Source organism: Dermacentor silvarum, chromosome 6, assembly GCF_013339745.2.
Source record: "Dermacentor silvarum isolate Dsil-2018 chromosome 6, BIME_Dsil_1.4, whole genome shotgun sequence".
Classification (NCBI taxonomy): Eukaryota; Metazoa; Arthropoda; class Arachnida; order Ixodida; family Ixodidae; genus Dermacentor; species Dermacentor silvarum.
The window spans coordinates 152,448,713-152,470,790 of record NC_051159.1 but is presented as its reverse complement, the minus strand read 5'-3'; the positions used below and the strand labels follow the sequence as shown (position 1 = coordinate 152,470,790).

At 45.0% G+C, this 22,078-nt stretch overlaps 1 protein-coding gene across 2 annotated transcripts in view; it reads right to left on the bottom strand.

Annotated features, from left to right (window-relative positions):
* LOC119456975 (equistatin-like) overlaps window positions 1–22,078 on the bottom strand; it is a 134,931-nt gene that overhangs the window by 1,309 nt on the left and 111,544 nt on the right. The gene's annotated exons all lie outside the window — the stretch shown is intronic.

Here is a 22,078-nt window from a genome sequence, read left to right as displayed (position 1 = left end):
GGTTTTCAACCGACGCTATCCTTCATTGTGACAGCGGGCAAGAACAGTGGCGCTTATCGCATTCACACTTTTTCGTCACGTGCTTTGCATTAAATATGTCGGCCCTCTATTGCGACATCGCAGCTTCAAGCCCACTATTGTGATGTCGCGACTTCAAGCTTCCTCACCGTTTGTTGTCAAGTGAGCCTTGATTCTACAGGGGACAGAAATGGTGCGGCGCTTGATGAGCGCGAGCGCTTTTTTGCTAGCAAAAGGCCTTGTTTCTCCAAGACGTGACGTCACGTTATTAACCCCTATGTTTCTACGGCCAAGCTTCGGCGTGACGAAAGTGAGAACGCGATCTGTCACTGCTCCCTTGCCTTAAAAAGCGTTTGAAGGGGCCATGGGCTAATGACTCCGTAATAGCGAAACCTCTAAGGAACACTATAGTATATGTGGTGTAATGTACGGCTGTGATGACCGGCTACATTATGTGTCAATGTGCTTCCTCTGTGCCGATGGGCTCGGAAGCATCTTTTATTCTCTGAGTAAAGGTAGCTGCCAAAACACTGTCTTTCATCTAATTTATGCGGGGGTGATGTCGTGCGGCTCCTCTTCTTCTCTTGGTATCCATTCTGTAACTCTAATGGTCCACCGGTTATCCATCCTAAGCATTACATGGCCTGCCCAGCTCCATTTTTTCCTCTTAATGTCAACTGGAATATCGGCTATCCCCGTTTTCTTACTGATCCACACCGCTCTCTACCTGTTTCGTAACGTTAGGCCTAACATTTTTGTTCCATCGCTCTTTGTGCGGTCCTTAACTTGTTCTCGAGGACGACAGAAAACTAGGTGGGCTGATGAAGTGAGGAAATTTGCAGGCGCAAGTTGGAATCAGCTAGCGCAAGACAGAGGGTAATTGGAGATCACAGGGAGAGGCCTTCATCCTGCAGTGGACCTAAATATAATATGATAATGATGATTATGATAATTATGATGATGATGATGATGATGATGATGATGATGATGATGATGATGATGATGATGATGATGTCATGCGGCATCTTATGGCATGGCGCTGTGCTCTTGCATGTGGCGCTCTTTGTGTTCATGTAACCAGCTCGTCTCCGATAATGTACTTTTTTTATGGACACTTTATGGACACAAGCAGGGGTGACCTGTAAGTTATTTTTTTCTCTCGTCCTTCTTGTCTGACGCAATTCTGAGCGTACTCAGTTATCTCATAAAGGAATATTGTCCAGCTGCAGTTGACATTTTCGGTGGCGCTACAGAAGGCACTCCGAGACAACCGGAGCTGTGAGAAATATAGAAGGGCTAGAATGCCCGAAAACGGGCTGACAGCAATGTTTCATTGACTCTTCTAAGGAGAAACGTTGAGAGGAGCACGTTTCACATGATTAAATGGAGAAAAAAAATAAACAGGGACGTAATATTAAAAAAAAAGAACAGTGGTTTTCTCTTGGCCAATCTTGTCTCTACACCAGAATTAGCATTGTAAATGGGCCCGGTAAGGGAGAAGCGACAGTAAAAAATTGGCTCAATTAGCTTCTCCTTCGCTTTCTTTATCACTCTATGCTCGCAATGGCAGGTAGCAATTAAATCGAAACTGCGCCAGAGCGCCGTTACCACGACAGCGAATAATTGTCGCGGAAATCACGCAATCTTCGTAAGCTTTAATTAGCAGCCGTGGAGAGAGCGAGACAAAGCTCGTTTACCCGAGCTCTCTCTCTCTCTCTCTCTCTCTCTCTGTCCCTAATTTCTGTAACTCTGCGTACGCTGTGAACAGCCATCAAAAGAAATTAGTTTGTCGCGGTATATCACTATGTGTTCTGCTTCTTTTATTTCACTCCGCGTATGAATTAAAGCGGCGCCGTCTGGCGATGCCTCGAGAAAAGACTTGAAACAGAGGTCGCCATTTAAAAGCTATATTTCTACGAGGCTGCGTACGAGAAAGTACGTCATTCTGCGCCTGTGCTCCCACATAACATAGCGCCTCTACACGTCAGTTTATCAAAGCTAAATCGCTAAGCAATTATTGTTTCATTTGAAAACATACATACAATGAATAGAGAGTGAAATGAAGGAGGGTGCCGGCTGGCAACTAACTGCCAACGAATGGGCCACAGCGCCTGCCTATATACTCTTCAGGAAGGAGGGAATATAGAAACATATAGAATTGAAAATATGAATACGGGAAGGAAACAGGAAGGAAAAGAACAAGATGACACACGAATGAAGATAGAAGTAAAACCGCGACAAAGATGCCACTAGGAACGGAAAACAATTTCACTGATGAGCAGCGAAACGCACAACAATGTGAGCTACCCTATTTTTACTTAACGTAATAATAAAATGAATATATATATATATATATATATATATATATATATATATATATTGTAAAGCAAGAATTAATGTCATAGGTTTGAGAAAGATAGAACGTAATTAAACAAGATAGTAAATTAAGTCCACATATATTGCTAGACACACCGCAATATATAACGACAAAAGTCGAAGACACGTTACACCGCACACTAAACTCAGTCCCGACACGTATACACGTATAATGCATTCCGAACACGTACACTAGGCCCCGGCGGGGTCCAAGATGAACAGGCGTACAGTTGAAGAAAACTTAGCAGATGACATAATACAAGCACAGAGAAACAACCGTCGAAACCGGACCTCAACACACAAAGTGAAAAAGAAATAAAAACAATATGTGTCCGATACGCAATTAGACAACAAGGCACATACGTGTAATGCAAATGAAGGGCAGATAAATAAAAATTATGGAAGTGGGTTGCGGGCTTACATAACTTCGGGCAATGCGCTACTTCGTGCACAATTAATATTCCTGTTTCTTCAAAGAACTATTCAAGCGTGTTAAGCGATTTTCGCTGTGGTGTTTTCGATGGCCAAGGGCCAAGCAAGTTTACGAGAATGTGAAATGTTAGTGGGGATAAATTATGTACAGTCTCTCTTTTTTTTTTCTAATTGCCTTTTATGCGTAGCGTGTCTTGGGCAATCTAGGAGTATAGATGATGAACGTCCAGTGGAGCAAGCCGGAGATGACACCCTTTTTTATTTTTACGACATATAAAATGTTTTGTTTACGCTGTTTCAAGGTGCGCTGTCGGGTGAATTAGTGTCTCAGTAATTTTTGAAAGGTCTATATTCAACTGTTCAGCCGCATCGTAACGATGTCTCACTCTGACGTTTATTCGAAAGATGCTTGCTTAATAAACCTCGATAGTGACCATTGCTGCCTGTCTGTGTCGCGCGGATATGCAGCCAGCCATTCCCTTAAAGAGTCATGTTGAGGCCCACGACAAAAACACCGTGAGTGCTACGCAACAATGACCTATTGTGGACTTTTCCCAACTGTGTGAGCTCGATGATTGTTTCTTTTTTTTTTAGAGGTATTTTCTGCCTTGACCTCATCGTCACCACCATGATCGTTTTTCCTTCCCTTTCCTTCCGGTTTTCCTTGGACTAACGCTCGGCAGAACTCTTCGGTATTGGCCAACATATCAGCGTCTACCTACCTATACAAACTCTCTCTCTCTCTCTCTCTCTCCCTCCCTGGGTATTAGCCTATAGGCCGCTTTGCCGTCGACGTTTTGCTTAACACTTTTCTTTTTTTCTTTTTTTCTTTCTTTCTTTCATTCTCTCTTTCTTTCATTCTATCTTTTTCTTTCTTTCTCCTCGCATTGACAATTTGACGATCAGCTCAGGCCCTATCCATTCGATACATAATCGATACTCATACAATACCTATTCATTTGACACATTCGATACATTACAAAGGCGACGTGCAACGTTTTTCTATAATTCTCCAACTTCGCATCAGTTATTGCAATAACTGCGACAACCAAAATGAAATACCTGCTCCCAAAAGTCATCAGACTTCATTTTTAAGAACAAATTTATCCGTATTCGCACCCGCCGTTGTCCGGGTGTTCCGCTAATGAGCACAAGAATTCGATTCCTGCCATGAGGCCGCATATCAGTAGGGGCGATTAAGGTGCACGTTAAAAAAACTTCAAGTGCTCATAATAATTCCAAAGTCCTCCACTACGATGTCTCTCATAGTGTTCTTTTATGACGTTAAACCCCCTGTATAAGTGAATGACTGCCTGAATGAATGAATGAATTCATTCATTCATTCATTATTGACTGATTAGTTAATTTCTCAATCAATCATTATTCGTATGGCGTTGCCTAAGGACTGCATCTCCAGATTTTTAATATTTTTAAATAGGGCCAGTAAAAAGAAGAAAAAAACTTATTTTTAATAAATGGTGTTATAATTTACCACCTTTAGACGTCAGACAGTACCGCGTATTATGTCTAGCTTTACGACGACTTCCCGCCAAGCAACTACAAGAATATCGGCGCTCGTCCTGTGAAGTTATTTCTTTGTACTCGTCTTTCGGCACTGCCCGTTACCATGAACTGCAACGTAACTGCCGTCAAAGCAGGCGCCCAGTTGTGGACCGTTCTCGTTGTGGATTTATTACGCATAGACTTAGGCTCAGGTGTACGCAATTTTTCCTTCGAACATCGGTTTTGCGTTCGCTAATTGCAATTTATAAACAAGTCATAGATTGTGTTAAAAGTGACACTGCAGTCAAATTAAATGCGTTAAGTGGACATTTTCCCAGCGCATCTAGATAGATCGTGCTCAGAATTTTTTTCATAGCAGCCAAACGAAACGTCAATGAAGTTGCAGCCTCAAACAGGAACTGAGTTATTATTATTATTTGATGTGAAAATATATGAAAATACGAAAAATACGAACAGGCTGATCGGCTGGCTTCAACTTGCACTCATAACGACTGTGCTGGCCCTGAAATTTTTTGCAATCTTGATGACGCTCGTCTGCTGATTCGTCGCCACCTACTCATGCAGCATCCAGACGAGCGCGTCGCAAATGGAACGTTCCCGCCCCGTGTTCGCGGTCGAAGCTTGCCTCGTCATGCTAGAGCGCAACTCTTGAAGCTAAGGGTTGGCTGTGTGAACATGTGCGAACGTTTATACAGACAAGGACGTGAAGCCAGTCCATGCTGTACGTCTTGCGGTTGCTGCGAGACACTTTCGCAACTGATATTGCAGTGTCCCGCTTTCAGTGCGCAGTGCGTGTCACTAGTGAGGGACTATCATCTCCTTGACCTGCGGTGTACCACACTAGTAGGCGAATGTTTGTACCCCAGTGGTTGTGCGTCTCAACGCGATCAGGCTCCACCCGCTCTCCTTACTTTTCTAGAAGTAACGAACTTAGGGGCACCTTTGTAATCCAGAAACTATTTCTTCGATTTAACATCCTTTAGTAGCATGACCTGCAGTGACCGGCCCTACTATGTGTTCTCTATTCGTTGAGATTTGTCATCTCGCTCTTTCTTTCCTCTTTCCTCCCCTCCTTCTTATCTTCCATTTCTATGTTTCTGTCTCCTCCTTTACAAAGAGTAGGCAGGCGTTGTGCCCCTTCCGGTGGCAGTTGCCAGCCTTGCTCCTCGCTTTCCCTTTCCTGTGTATATGTTTTCAAATCAAATAATAATAACAATAAAAATGCCAGGCCTGCGCCGCACACGCAGCACAGTCACAGCGTAAGCTAGACGAGCGTTTCGACAGTACTACCTAGTAATTTGGGTGAATGCGTCAGGAACGCGCTTGGGACGCCGTCGCGCGTGCAAGCTGACGCGTTCCATCGCCGATGGCTAGCGCCGTTCGGCCCAGCCAAGCGGCCGACGATGCAACTACGGCTGTCACATTCGATCCCATTGCAACGCGCCCCACGCGGCCTGCTTGGGACGCCGTCGCACGTGCAAGCCGACGCGTTCCATCGCCGATGGCTAGCGCCGTTCGGCCCAGCCAAGCGGCTGACGATGCAACTACGGCTGTCACATTCGCTCCCATTGCAACGCGCCCAATCTAGCGCAATCAACGTGATCCCGAGTGTCCGTCGGTATGTTAGCGCCATCTAGTTAAGGCGGCAGCAAAATTTACAGTGTCTGAAAGGTTGCGTTTGCCGCCGCCTTATCTAGATGTAGCCACCATACCGGCGGAGGCTTGGGACCGCGTTGTTTGCGTTCCGCGTCTGAATCACATCTCGTCGTCTGCGCCTGCGCGCCTGCATAGGGCGCGTTTATAGTGCATTTTCCCGCTCTCGGATAGCAAGCGCTTGCGTGGCTCAGTTTTTTTTTTTTTTAGAGCTTGCGTGGCTCACTGGTAGAGTATCCGCCTCCCACGCAGCGGGCGTGGGTTCGATCCCGACGGAGAGCGGGTACTTTTTTTCGCATGCGATAGCGGCTACGGCGCGGCGGCGGCATCATCGCGACCCGAAACGGCTATTCCAATGAGCCCATAACAGCTTACGCTGTAATAGTAATTTACATACATTTGAAAGAGAGGAAAGGGAACGCGAGCATCAGGATGGCAACTGCCGCCGGAAGAGCCATAACGCCTGCCTGCTCTTCAGGATGAAGCGGACAGAAACATAGAAATGCATGTCAGATAGGAAAAAGGGAAGAGAAGTGGAAAGAAAGAACAAGGTGACAGATGCCAAAATTGAAGCAAGACAATGGCAAAAATAGAGTACGACCGGTCACTGGAGGTTACGCTACTAAAATATTTTTAATGGAATAAATGGCGTCCGAGGTCTTGTCACTCAAAAAATGTAGTAAGTTACGAACGAGAGTCCGAGATAGTTTCTACTAGAAAAGGAGTTAGCAATGAGCTTGATCACGTCGAGACGCACCACCACTAGGGTAAAGACATTCATCGAAGGGTCCGCAACACTAAGAGCGGAAGGAATAAGAACTACGTGCCCTACGGCTAATTGGGTCTTGATAGCTGAACGGCCATTTCCGCCGCCGAGGGACCCAAATGAGGCAAAACACTTTTTCGTCATGCTCCCACACTTGGGCTGCCTAAATGGCGTCGTGCCTGGGTAATAAAAACGTCTGCACGACCAACTCCGAACGCACTTCGCTCGTAACGGAGAGACTATCACTCCGTTGGGAGCACAGCAATAAGAGATCATGGCGCGTGTTCCTAAGCAGCCTGCTGAATATGCGAATGCGCTCAGCTTTCGGAGTTGGCCGACATATTCGCAGCAAGCCGTATAGAATTGCTCGTCTGTCCGCACTGTCTTTTAATGGCATGCCCGCGGTGGAAGGGGAAGCTTTGGTTCTTATATTTCCCGAAAGAGTAACGTGAGACGCAAAAACGCACCTTTTAGTCAACCACTGAATGAATTTAAGCCAAAATGTAAGCCAAATTAATATTCTTGAAACTGTTTAGAGTAGACAGTTCTGACCTTCAGTCAGCGCCCTGTAACACCAAATAGAGGAAGTCACTGAAAAATGGGAGCTATTAAGAAATAGTACCACCTTGACAGTAAAAATAAAGAACGTTCTTATAAACAAATTCTTACTTTCGAGGTGTATATGCAATGTTTTTGTGATTAGCATCGTTCTTTGAGTGTTCCTTTGTCATGCGATACCGTCGTTCGCATTATCGCCTAAAGGACTGTCTTGTCTTACTCGAGGTGTATATGCAATGTTTTTGTGATTAGCATCGTTCTTTGAGTGTTCCTTTGTCATGCGATACCGTCGTTCGCATTATCGCCTTAAGGACGTCTTTGTAATATCGTGTTGTTATTGTGACTCTTATGTGACCACACAACTCGTCGCAAGTATGTTGTATATTGTTATATGTTGCATTTTGCAAATTAATGTGGTGTGTATCACATATTCATGAGCAAGAGTAGGCGGCATCGTATTTGTGCACCAACATCTCCTTATATTACATCAATAAAATTTATTATAATACTACATGGCATGAATTTTACTAAAAGCGATGTTACGCCATGAACAGTTGAGCTAGCCAGTTGACAAACGGAACGAGCTGCTTCCGTAAGCGCTGAAGGTGAACACAAATTCTACCATCGAAAGGGACAAAGTAATTGCCGTGTCATTACAGCCAGGAAAGAACCCAATAGCCGAACTGACTGTTGCGAAGTTATGTAAAAAATGTTCACAATGGAATATACTCAAATAAAGAGAGAGAGAGAGAGAGAGAAATGAGGTTTGAAAGACAGGGAGGTTAACCGGAAGACAAACATTCGGTTCGCTACCCTATACTCGAAAAGGGATAAGGGGAGACAGAAAGATGGAAAGTAAAGCGAAGAAGAGAAGCACATGCATATAAATGGAGCGAAAACCACACACGCTCACATAAACACACTAGGACACACAGAAAAAAGACGGGAAAGTGTGAAAGTTCATCTAGAAAAATATAATATTGCAACTATATGGACACTGCAGGCGAATTTTCTCCGTAGGCGTCGCCGTCACCGTCGCCGTGATGTTCAGTGTATATTTAAGTATATGTATGCTATATGTTTATCTATGCCGTACGAAAATGGCTGTGAATTAGGTATTTGGGGAAATGGTGGTTTATCGGTGCTTTGACTGTCGGTGGCATTTAGAGCGCTTCTTTAGCAATAGCGTCCGCTCATTCATTCCCAGGGACACCCAGGTATCCACTATAGTCGGTGACAACCTAAGAATTACAAGGTTAAGGTGTACACTGTCCAACTAAAACGAAATTTGCATAGATGTGCCAGCCCATTAGGTTCGCGTATGCGCCTGACATCAAGCGGTTTCGCATCTTTGAAAGAACTGTTTTCTCCTTAAACATAGGCCCTTGTGTCAGTGGTTTCAAGATAAAACCTGAACGTCTAGGGACATGTTATAGGTGACCCTGATGTCACTGCTCAGCCAAAGGTAATATTTTAGCTTGAAACAACTAGATTTTATTTTTTAATTAGCCTAGCATTTACATTAGCCGACCAAAGTCATTAACGCATCAGTACTTGTTGCTGGGCTAGTTGATTCATCTTATTACGCAATGTGAAGAGGCAACCGAGGGCGCAAAAAATATTCCCGACAGGAAAGAGCGCCACTTGCAACTGAGTTTATTTGAAGCAGACGGAATCACTTGATAGAAACAAAGATTCCTTGGCACTGAAATTAACGGAAGCTTATTTTATGAATATGAAACGTGACGTCTGTGTCAGCGATTCGTCGGTGAACTTACGCAACACAGAACACCAGTTTTTGGACTTCATGATTAGATAAAGATGCACATTTATTTCTGATTACTGTGCGCAAACGTATACTTGCGCACCTTGCCACCTTCTCCTATAAATGTGATCCCGTCTGCTTCCAATAAACTTAGTTGGAAGTGGCGCTCGTTCATGTCCTGAACGTTCTTTTTTTCCGCCCTCGGTTGCATTTTAACATTGCGTAACAAATTCATTAAGCTGCGGGCGAACTCCAGCTGGTTAAGCTCTCTTTCACAAGTGTGGAGCAAGTGGGCTGAGTTTTTGTGGATTGAGCCTCTTTGTAGTTCTTGGGTTGTCACCGGTTGTCACCAAGGAATTTTTTTAAACCTCCTTGGTTGTCACCGACTATAGAAGACATTACATCTCTTGTTTCCTAAATTCTCATATACAAGGTACATGCTTATACTATTCAGCCGCCAAAGTTTCTCAAATCAGATCTTTTATGTTCTTGACTCAAATATTCCTCAGAATCTTTTTTTATAATTGCAGCGAGCAGACAAAAGTCGCCAAACATTTCATTCACAGCGCGTGTCTTTTAATTTAAATAATCTCAGACTAATAATAGTGCAAGGCCATATTAGTGCTTACAATATGAAAGTGACGTAATTTCACTAGCGTCGCTCCTTGCGCGCAGCGCAGTGGCGCCTGTGCGATGCCAGTGACAGGCCTTACAGGGCGTGATGAAGCTTTTAAGCGAGTCCCAAAATTTTGCCGCACTCGCGTATGCCGCATCCATGCAGCTATAGTCACACCCGCCTATAGTTTTACCCCCGTCCGAAAAATTCAAGTGCAACGCTAAACCTTGCTATCGCTGCGAGCACTTCGCACTTCGGCCGAAACTGCCAATGTGCTCACGAAAAAAAAATTGTTGTAAATAAAACCCTCAAACGCGTGCTCTCTCGTCCCCCACTCCACCTTCTCTAAGTTCTAGAAAAAAATGTATACTAGTGACGGCTTGGCCACACGGCGAGAATTGGCCATTATAGACGCCTTTCTTACTGTTTTAGTTTGTATTAGTTATTACAGTTAGCACGAGCCGTAGGCTCGGTTTGAGCGGTGAATTACATCTTACGCGTAAGTGTCAAATGACCCATTGAGAGAAATGCAGCTCCACTGACGTGAAACTTGGGGAGGTGCGAAGCATGCAGTGATGCACCGCATACGGGCTCATACTGCCTTAAGCAATGGCTCATAACTCCGTAAACGCGGCCTCCCCATTACGACGACAGAAGAGAATTGAAATTCTATACGCGGCAATGATGAGCGGCAACGCAGCCAGCTGTGGAAGACGACGACGAACGCGGGAACAGTGGCACGAGCGCGTGCCGAGCGCGAGCACGAGCCGCTTGCTTACTGTGACGACGACGACGACGACAGGAGACGCCGACAGCCCGAGCGCCTAAGGTGCTTCGCACTTAAAACCGAAAACGCCGAACCGTAATTATAGTTTGTTTGCCGAGTTGGCCAGCAATAGTTCGTCACTCGTGCATGAATTCGTGATATTTGACTGCCTCCAGTGCTTTTAAGTTCTTTTGCCCCTTTAGTTTTCCTTTGATCCAGCGAAAGGGAGTAGCGAGTGCCAATAAAGGTGCAAGCCACTGCTTTTATTTCATAATAATAAAAGGAAATGCTCGCACGATTTGGTTTAAAGTGCAAAGTGGCGCGTGTACGGGCCAGGAACTCCCTTCGTGGAAGACTATATCTAGCAATGAAGGCATCGATTTCTACGCTGCGGGCGAAGACAAATTAGGTACGCGGGGATTATTTATGAGCTCTATATATGGGACGGAATGATCTCGCACGCCGTCTGAGAGCTATCTCATGAAAAATTTAGTCAGCGCAGGGGCTTCAAACACACTCCGATACTTACTGCTTCGCACCTTTATGTCCTTATCTCGTTGTGCGACTACTACGCAGTTGGTGGTATCGGAGCAACCATACGAGTGTAGGTTCCTGTTCTTGCGCAGTGGGCTTTCATTTAATCTCGCAAGATGCCTCATTTGATTGGAAGGTTTCAAGTTAGCAACTATGAAAGCCTTGTCAGTATACCGACACGCTTTTCTTTAGCCGGTATTTTTTATTGTTATGTTTATTTAAGGCCTTTCGAAGATTCAGGACCACATTGTGGTTCTCGGGATCAAGAGAGACCAGGAACGGCTTACACAAGCATTTAGTAACGAAAATAATAACGAATTTACGAACGCGTTCTATGTGGACTAGGAGTTGTCTATCGGGATCATTTAAGAACGTGTTCTTAAAATCCTTATCATATTCGTTATTAAATGTTCGTGCAAGCCGCCCCAGATTATGTTTGCCTCACTGTGTATTTGCCGTGTCGCATAAGCCAGGGAATTCTTGCCGATAATCATGTGGGCTTAGGTGTGAGGTTCTTTTTTCTTGTCATCTCAGTTTAATGTCGTGGTAACTTTTCTGCGTTAGTGACTTTCTATATGATGTGCCGAGAACTTAACTATTTTAGCATAAGCAGAAACTGCTCATGCTTTTTACAGGTCATGCACTGATTATGCGTTTCACATGGTATATATTTATATATTTGCAACTTTGCGCAAGTTTTTAGTAAGTAGTTGTTGTTGATGTTGTTTTTTCACTCTAAGCAATTGTGAACTTTTTAACAGATTATTTATATTTTTTCCTGTTTATATCCTCTCGTTTAGTGTTTTGTCTGTTTTAGTACAATTTTGGTGTAACGGATGCTTTAGCTAAAGTTTCTATACTGTCTCAGGTAATGTACAAAAAAATTGATAGTCACTTTAGCATACGCCAAAGAGGATGAAGGCGAGAGCTTGCGGGCTTACGAGACATTCATTAAATTACTTGACATGCTCATTCGAATGCGTTGTTACTTCTTAGTACTTGTTTTCTCCCACCAAAGGTCGTGGGTTCGAGTGCCCTAATTAACTCTATAATAATTAAATGCGCATTAATTACCTTCGCCTTAAGATCAAAGGTCACGGGTTAGAGTGCCTGAATTACCTCTATCTTACGAGTAATTAACTTCGCTCTAATTAACACCAAAGGTTGTGTTTCAACTCTTTTTTTTTTGTACCTTTCGTGCCGTCGACGCGTTCTCGCTCAAGGACTGTGAAGGTCGACTGAACGGTGAGGCATACAACCCTTCCACCCCAATAAGCTCCGTGCGCATGCAGTAGGTAAAGACGCTGCAAGCTACACACCAGAAGAAGTTCTGTGCTTCAACAAGGCGTTCGGTGTATTACGTGCAAATGTGGGTCTGAAGGCAACACTGCTTTACAGAAAATCAACCGAAAGCGAACAATCTCACGATAGGCTGTTAAGGTTGCATGTACACCACAATTAAATGGACACTTGTTTCCTAAGTAAAACCATTATAGGTTCTTTAATTATTTCAACCGCATTGAGAGAACAAATTAAACAAGACACCGAAATGGGGCGTAAATCTTGCTGTAAACGAATGCGATAAGCTCCTTAATTACAAGTGCAAATTAAAATCCATGGCGAGAGTCCGAAAGACTAGACGCGCAACAAAACGAATGCGACGTGGGAATGCGACGAAAGTCCCTCGGCACGCAAGCATACCGAGGAAAGCGCGCGAACTGCGCCATATCACCGGAGTTCTCGCTGGGGACGAGACTCTTCGGGATGACATGAACTTGCAGGTCTCGTTCGACTGTGCTTGACGGTGTGAACATCGCTAGTCACGAGTCGTTTCGTAGTCGCCAGTTGTTGCCGGTCGCGCGATATCTCTCAGTAGCTTGTGTGAATGAGTCCTTAAGCAGCATCTACGTGCAAAAGATTCCCGATGTATTTTCATCGTGACGTCGCCCGCGACGTCGGCGCGTCTATTTCGCGCTACGTGGTGACTCGCTCTAATCAGGGGCAAACTGTATTCCGTGCGCTTATCGGCTGTAAGAGGCTCATTCCTTTTTGTTTTTTTCTTTATGTTGAAAAGAAGTGACCGGTGCCAATTAAAGGCGACAACACCCACTAAGTATCATATAATAATAAAAACAACAACAACAACCTGTGGTAAGCACTTCAGAACTAATAACGGCGTGGTTCGTAATTACGCAAGGTGAAATCGCATTCGTCGACGTCAGGTGACGCCATGCCGAAGAAATGACGGAAATATACCCCATGTAGTTGGCGCTTTGTGGGCACCGTGATCATGTGCTGCCAATCCATTTTATGCTTGTACCGCATTCGTCGTGTAAACTTATGGTAAGCGAAAGGTCTACCAGAGGTAATTTTTCTGTTTCGCTATTCAGGTGTAATTGAAAACGCACATCCACTGAGCAGTAGTGAATTAAATTAGTAGCGTATCAAAAAACAGTTGACCGATAGAGGCTGATAACAGTGCAGCTTTTCTTTGTGTCACCAAGTAATTTTAAAAACATTGATAAAATCGCAAGAATTAATAGAAAGAGCTGCTGGTGTCAAAAGGAAACTGCGGTTGGGCAAGCGAGTGATTTATTGTGATGACATGAAATGTTGGCAATTGTTTTGTCGCCGGCTTCTCCGCAAGCAATAGATTGCCTAATGCGCAAAGATGACAATATGAGGTGATATAAAAAACAAACAAACAAACGATCCGGCAATAAAACGCATTTCGTAAGCACGCTTAAACCAGTATAGAAAAGAAAATAGCTCTTAAATTAATCTATAAGCCACACAGAATGCTGCGACATAACAATAAGACACAAGGACACACAAAAAGTTAATACATCGATACAATGTCGCTTTCACTAAAGACGGTGATTAAAGCCTTCAGAGCTGATCGCTGTAATGATGCGTTATTCCATGGCCCAAGCAACTTTTATATCGTTAAATGACTATTATCAAGGGTCATCAATGTTGCCTATAAAGCACATATTTGCTGTTCAGTATTAGGACAGCTAAGATTGAACGTGTTCTACGTTCTCTCATGAATGGCCGCGCACGCAACAAGGCATATCTGAACGACGTATACGATGCTCCCCTTTCCCTTACCCACAGGGTAGGGTAGCAAACCGGATGCTCGTTAGGTTGACCTCCCTACATTTCCTCTTCTTGCTTTCTCTCTCTATATATACGATACAAAAAGATACTCGTATACGTCACTTATAATATGATACGATGAATGAGAGGGTCTGTGTCACGGCCACCAGCAACAGAGCGCGGAAACTGTAGATGGGGGTCGACTCTATACACAAGACTGTTAATAGAATTGGCGTGAAATAGGCAAACTTGTGTTAAAGACTTGCATAAGTGTTTTGTTCTAATGTTAACATCAGCCCTCGTGAATTCATTTAGTGGGACTAAAGCGGAATGATGTGCTTCTCTAGCAATTTTGTAGGCTTTCGTGTTTCCTGACATACCGACATATCCAGGAATTCATTGCAGATCCGTTCAATGGCCTGACAACGCAGTTGTAGATATTTCAAATCAAGTTTGATAAACCTTCATTGCGTTTGGATAACTCTGGCAAAAGCGCCGAAATAATTGAACAGCCGACTTTCAGTCGGTGAGAACAGAACACACAGCAGGTTTCTCCTGTGCTTGAATAAATTCAGGGACCAATATTATCGCATTGAGCTGTACTACCATTGATGATGTCCTCCGTTGAAGACAAACATATATTGCGATTCCGGTACAATACTGTTTTGGGGGCGCTTAAAGCGAAATAAATCATCGTTCTAAACTACTTCTTCTTCTTCTTCTTTCTGGGGTTTTACGTGCCAAAACCAGTTCTGATTATGAGGTACGCCGTAGTGGAGGGCTCCGGATTAAACTACGCCTTGCGTGAAATCGCAACTACGGTTACGTGAATTTTACGAATGTTGCATAACACATATTGTGACTTGCACCAGAGCCACATGTATAAAGTGACTTTAGTCCGCTTTGTGCGCTTTAATATAGGTGTAACATACAAGAATAAGTCTCGATTCTTGTTTTACAGAGTTGCAAACTTGAAGTTATGCTTGTTTTTTTTTTTTTTTTTTTTTTTTTGCAAATGTTCCCTTCTATTCAGGATTGAATTCACTGCTGTGCTTAACATTTATTTGTATATGAAAAATCAGAACTACGCCTATGCTAATTCCTCCTAAAGTAAGCAAATAAATATAGGCATCCCTACTGAAAAAAAAAACCGTATCCCCCATAACTCCATATCCAATCACATCATATGACATATGGGAAAAACGGGTTTTCATATGGGATCCTATATGTTTCATATCGGATTATTGGATACGGGAGTTATGGGGCATATAGATTTTTCAATGGGGATGCATGGTGCTCTTTTTGCCTTTCCTAAACGGATTTGGGTGCCGTTACTACATCTCAAATACACGCGCTGTCCAACTTCAGTGATTCAGGGTGCTCGTAATGTGAAGCTATACTATAGTACGAATACGACGGCTCGCGCTGAAGATCCTTTCCATGGAGTAGCTGTAGAAATAGTAAGCTGAACACGCAGCCCCTGTGGGACAGAAAGCAAATAGAGAATGAAAGAATGCTCTCGACAAATAATAATTGCACAGGGTTGAATGTTATTCTTGCCAAGTGCGTTACACGTGCCGAAGAGAAGGGTGGCTTTTCTTGTTCCAAAGTATATTAATATTAACACAATCAGGCAGTCTAGCTAAGTCTGCTGACTGACCCTTTTAAAGCGAACCTTTCTTTTCGAACCATCCCCGACTTTCCTGACCATGGCTGCCGCTGCTGCCTGGCGGAACAGCTCACACATTAAAAACAAAATATACTTACGCACCCGATGATGGAATTTAACCTCGGTGCCGCAGGACAGCAGTACGATGATCGGACCATTAGGCCAAAATCGCCTTTTTTTTCATTTATTCTCTGCTTTAACAGGTCGCTAATCAAAGTACGGTACACACACAGCCAAGTAGAGAAGCTGATTGGTCGCAGTAGAACTGGCAGCCTAATACAGGCTGACTTAACGCTAAATATTTTTCATGCACATAGGTGGCACAAACTCCCATGTATACTTCTATCGTGCCAACGCCAAGTAGTTCTTTGAGAACGTCGCCGTATCGACGTATTCTCCTAAATAAGCAAAGATGAACCGCACAATGATACGAACAAGGAACGAACGGTGTCTCGCAACATTCAAGCGCACGAGATACATTCTGCAATTGCAGAGCGTCAGACTGATATTTTCTTGTTTTCATGAAGACATGATGTCTTTGCGTACATTTTAATCTTGGTTACATAAGCCGTCTAGGTAGGTACACTGAACAAGCTACGAGTGGCGCTGAGCGGCAATTACAGTTCTAAATGTGAAAACGAAAGAACAAGTAAGCGAGCAAGTGATTATTGGTTAACCTCCCTGCCTTTCCCTCCTGACTTCTCTCTCTCTCTCTCTCTCTCTCTCTCTCTATGGTGAAAGGAATAAACTCAGAATCTGGGCGCTTAGTGAACTGTTTCAGGCAATGTATCGACTGGAATATAGTTCAGTAAGCTCGGCGCTGTAACGTCTGCTTCTGTTGGTGCTTTGTGTCTGCTTACCCTTCGAGTCCCATCAAGGCTTCGCCGAGGAGACGCAACTCTTTTGTGCCGATTATGGTTGGGCGTTGCGTTTACCAACGCTTATGCGTTCCGCATAGGAATGGCTGACTGCGCAGCCCGTGACCACTGCGGCAATGAAGAATCGATTGAAGATATTTTGTGCGACTGCCCACAGTACAGTGCGCAGAGACAATCTCTTAACAACGCGTTCAACCAATTGGACGACCGGCCTCTGTCGGAAGAAAGAATTCTCCACCACAGACTGGACTTAACGTCACAGAAGAAGGCAGTGCAGGCGCTTCTGCGCTTCTTGCGAGCCACCGGCCTATCTGAACGACTGTGATTAGAAAGCTCTTCCGGCGTGTGCATTTTTTCTTTTATTGCGATAGCAATTATATGGACACTTCAACCGGATTTCTGCCGTCGCCGTCGCCGTCAGGTTCCCTATAGATAAAATCTTCGCCGCGCGCCGTATGCCCGAGTGGAAGCGTGCGGGGACGCGCGCTATCACGGAGAGCGAACGCACTCAATCTCCCACGCGCAAGCAAGGAAGCGGGAAGCCAGCGCCGGAGGGAGCTGGGGAGGGGGGGGGGGGCGCACTTCTACTCTGCCAACAACTGCGCTCGTCGCTCGTCCGCACCGTCTCTTATCTCCACACGGCTCTGACCTTTATGCGCCGTGCATTCGCCGCTCAGTTTCTGTTGAAGCGATAGACCGCACGTACCTTCGCCCGCTGCGGCGTATGGGCTCGCTGCCAGCGTTTTCACAGTCGTTGTCTGCAGTCATTCAGTGTGATCTATTCATGTTTGTTTGTGCGCGCTCACACCACGCTTGTTCATTCAGTTAGTAATAGTCGGGCCACATTTCCCAACGCACGCTACACATGCAATGCTGCCCGGATCGGCAGTGCAGTGCTACAGGTGTGTCCCTTCGCACGCGCTGCCCACGGGAAGCGCTTCTCATGAACACCACCGTTTCACAGGCGCCTTCTCGTGGTCATCGAGTCTCTCTTCATGTCGGTCTACTTACGGCGCAGCACACCTGCTTACTTAATCAGCTCATGTTTACTACAATTCATATTGCTACCAAAGCCGCTCACCTTACTTCGTATGGCATTGCTGTGTTGCTATCGCATTCATTGCTTCGCCCTTAGGGCGAAACTGTGACATTTTTTTTGTGTGTGTGTGCTTTCTTTTTTTATTGCGATAGCAATTATATGGACACTTCAACCGGATTTCTGCCGTCGGCGTCGCCGTGAGGTTCCGTATAAAGTCCAAGGGCGATAAAATCGGCGATGCGCGCCGTATGCGCGAGTGAAAGCGTGCGGGGGGCGCGCGCTATCACGGAGAGCGAACGCACGGCGGAAAGCAAACACGATCGTCGCGCGAAAGGCCGTGGGGGTATGGGAGGGAGGGAGGGAGGGAGGGAGGGAGGGAGGTGGGGCGACGCTGTGCTGCTTCACCAAATGCGTATCTTGCAACCGGGCGCAAGGGGAAATGGCCACTCAATCCTCCGTGCGAAAGCAAGAAAGCGGGAAGGCAGCGCGGGAGGGAGGGGGGGGGCAGCTTCTCCTCTGCCAACAACTTCTGATCTGCACAACTGCTCTGCACTTTGCCCGGCGGCGGCGGTCGCCCGCACCGTCTCTTATCTCCACACGGCTCTCACCTTTGTATGCGCTGTGCATTCGCCGCTCAGTTTCCGTTGAAGCGATAGAACGCGCGAACCTTCGCCCGCTGCGGCGGCTGCGCTTGCTGTCAGCGTTTTGACAGTCGTTGTCTGCGGTCATTCAGTGTGATCTATTCATGTTTGCTTGTGCGCGCTGACACTACGCTTGTTATTTCAGTTAGTAAGCGAATGTGTCCAAGTTTATGCAGCCGATAAAGCTACTATCCCTACTCCGAATAACTCTCTACTAATTTGCTATCGCAATTGATGCTTCGCCTTTCGGGCGAAACTGCAACATTTTTTTATCACTCACTCTCTCTATCCTTTTTTATAACGCCTATTTACCTACCCCAGTGCAGGGTAGCAAACCGGATTCGAACATCTGGTTAACCTCCCTGCCTTCCTCACTAATTCTCTCTCTCTCTCTCTCTCTCTCTGGTGTGTCGGCTTACGCAGGTTCAAGTACTTCAACATGTACGCGCTAGTACAACAATACCTCTTCAGAATGTGTAAGATAGCTCCAGTGCCAATACAGATTTAATGCACGCTAGGACAGAGCCCCTCTTCAACAAAAGAAAGCGTGCTACATTTAAACACCCGCAGTGGTTCCTTAGTGGCTATGGTGTTGGCCTGCTAAGCACGAGGTCGTGGGATCAAATCCCGGCCACGGCGGCCGCATTCCGATGGGGGTGAAATGCGAAAACATCCGCGTACTTAGAGGGAGGTGCACGTTAAAGATCCACAGGTGGTCCAAATTATTCCGGAGCCCCCCACTACGGCGTGCCTCATAATGAGATCGTGGTTTTGACACGTAAAATACCACAATTTAATTTTTTTTTCACATTTAAACGCAGGAAGAAATACAACACAAAAAGATAAACGAGGCTATGAATCTATAAGATTAAGATCCAACTAAATACTACACTGCCGTAAAATAAAAAGACGTAATAAAAACGATACACCTTAAGAAAGGAAAAACGAATAAAAGTAAATAGGGCGACAAATTTTTGAAAACAAGAAAGTAAACAAAAGGAATGTCAAATAAACCTTGAATATCTCTACACACGGCAAAAGCAAATGAAACCAAATCACGAAAAGCCGTGAAATAAACATTAAGGCAATAAAAAAAACGATAAGTAATTCAAGCAATCCTGAAACACCGCTGTAACCCGCCGCAAAGCTCGTCCGCACTTCCCGCCCGTCTCCGCCCACAAATTCGCTGCGCTTCCGTCTCGCCGCTGCAACTTTTCTTCCGCGACGTGATCCCATGAATTGTCGCCTCATGCGTAAATCTTCCAAATCCTACGCGCGCGTGGGATAGCTTTCAAGCCTCACGGTGAATTCCACACGGGCTTCTTGCGAAGCAATTTCAAAAACGAGCACATTCTTGACAAGAAGGAGAAGAAGAAACAGAAGCCGTGCGCTGCTGCTGCTTGCTTCCGAGTCGAGGCCCGAGTTCGTTCCAGTTTCATTGCTCAACGACAAGAAGAAAAACGTCCGGTGGGAGCTGCAAGCCGCATGCTGGCAACAAACTATGAAACCACTGCGACAGGGCGGCTCTCTGCAGGGTGCAGTTCACCGGTGCTTTCGCAACCGTCTTTGTTTTTTTCCTCCCGTTCACGTCACTGGCTCTTTCAGGGTGGTGGCAACATGAAAAGGATCCTAGGAACACGCTCGGAAATAACGTCGTGTTGCGAGCCTCGCTATATACTATACGCTGCCGACAACGCTCCGCTGGCCAACATCTCTATAGGCGACAAGATTCTATTTATAAACCGCCGCGGCGCAGCCCTCCCTCGGAACGCTCCGAGGCATCAGGGAACCGTTCTCCGGACCTGTGGAGCGCGATATGGCAACGACATTGCGATGGGTATAGCTACAGCCCCGCTTAGGTCAGAATAATACTTTTTTTTTTGAAGACAAGGTTTTTGTTGGCGACTTCACACGGGTTTGGCGTACGTGGCCTCCTAGATTTTTTTTAACGTTTGTTTTCTTGCCCCTGAGCTTTTTCGTTCCTCCATAGCGTCGTAGCGAGTCGCAAGTAGTATCAAAAAGTAGGTCTCAGAGAGACAAAAGGCAAAAATGTGTCCCACAGTAGGTCAAATAATTGATACTGGCGTAATTAGAGCCCATATATTCGAAAAATTAACCACATTGAGCAATAGATTGCGCCATAGATTGCGCAATCTCTGGGATCGGGCCACCTGGTCTCGTGGGTGTGAAAAAAAAAGAGAGAGAGAGAGAGAGAGAGAGGCTAGTCGCGGCCAAAGTTGTCGCGAAAAAAGACAACGTCGACGTAACAACATGCGCGTAAAAAAGTGAACAAAAACATTCCACATGAATAAAAAGAAATAACGGGTCCGGAAAAAAATGTAAAGTCTGACAAAGGCACGAACAAAATATTTCTAATAACGCAAAAATATCATGCAATTAAGCACCATCACATCATCTTTAATGTCCCGATTTTAGTGAATATAAATAAATTTTGTTATGTTTGTCGACCTTGTCTTCTTTCGCGTTGACTTTAGTTGACACGCTTTTATTTTTTTTTATCAATGGATACCAATCATTTATTACATTTCGTTTGGTTTCCGGCGTAATTACAGTTAACTCCCGATAATGCAGACTCTGACATGTTCCTAATTTAGGTCAGCTAAGTTTTAACTGAAGTTTACGTTTCGCTGGCAAAATTTCTGAGCTTAAAGCGGCCGCATTGGTTAAAACTTAGTTTTCTGTAACTATATAGGCATGTTTGTTACCCTACAAGCACATGGGGCTTAAGAGGAGGCCGCATCTGTTACAGCATAAGCGGCGTTTTCTGAATACAGACCACGGCTGAGCACAGACCATGGATGGCTGAACAAAGGCAATCACAATCAACTTACGAATGAGTGTCCTGTTATCAAATACACTGTACTTGATATAACACAAATATATTTTGCTCACTTATAGATTCATACTAGCGACGGAAACAATACACAGACACACACCAGACACACTCCTTCATTAGCAAGATTTCACTAAACCGTGGTCATTGTAGATTCGTGCTACCCTCGGGTGGATCTCAATTTTACCCTTTCATCATCTTTACGTGTGTCAAATCACAAAGAAGCAAGTAAGCCTAACTACCGTTACAATACACACAACCGTAAAGCCATCACTAACCAATGAGTGCATCCAGGAGACTGAAAATGAAGGCTAGCTGCGAAACGTTGCTAGAGCACTAGTTAATTAATAACCAACATTTTCAATATGTAAAATTAATTAGTGCGTCGCGCGAAGGTCGCGTAAAACGTCAGATACAGCTGACGGATTACTGCAGTGTGACACGGGCAGTTTAAATCCGCAATAAGGACGTCGGGTTGGGGAACATTGCACTGTTCGAAACGTGATAAGGCACCACTTTCCTATCGCCGACTCGTCGCGTCTTGCGTCTCAGTTCCCGCCCCCTCCTCCCCTCCACTGGAGGTATTTTATCCCGCCCACCTACGCGCTGTTGTCGTGGGCGTAACAAAGCGGGCAAGGCGTATTTATCCATGTGCGCTGCCTAATTTCAGTTCAATGTACTCTGTTCATTGACTGCCCATTACGACGTGCAAGCTGGCACACGCACTAAGTTAAGCATTGTGTTTCGCTAAACGTCACGACGACTTGTTAATTGAAGATGCGGCTGACAGCCAATCCCTCCTTACGCCGAGCGACGCGAATAGTTTGTACCAAGAAGCTGCGTTCGAAGGATGACGCTGAAGTCTGGTCTTCACGAAGGTCCAGACATAA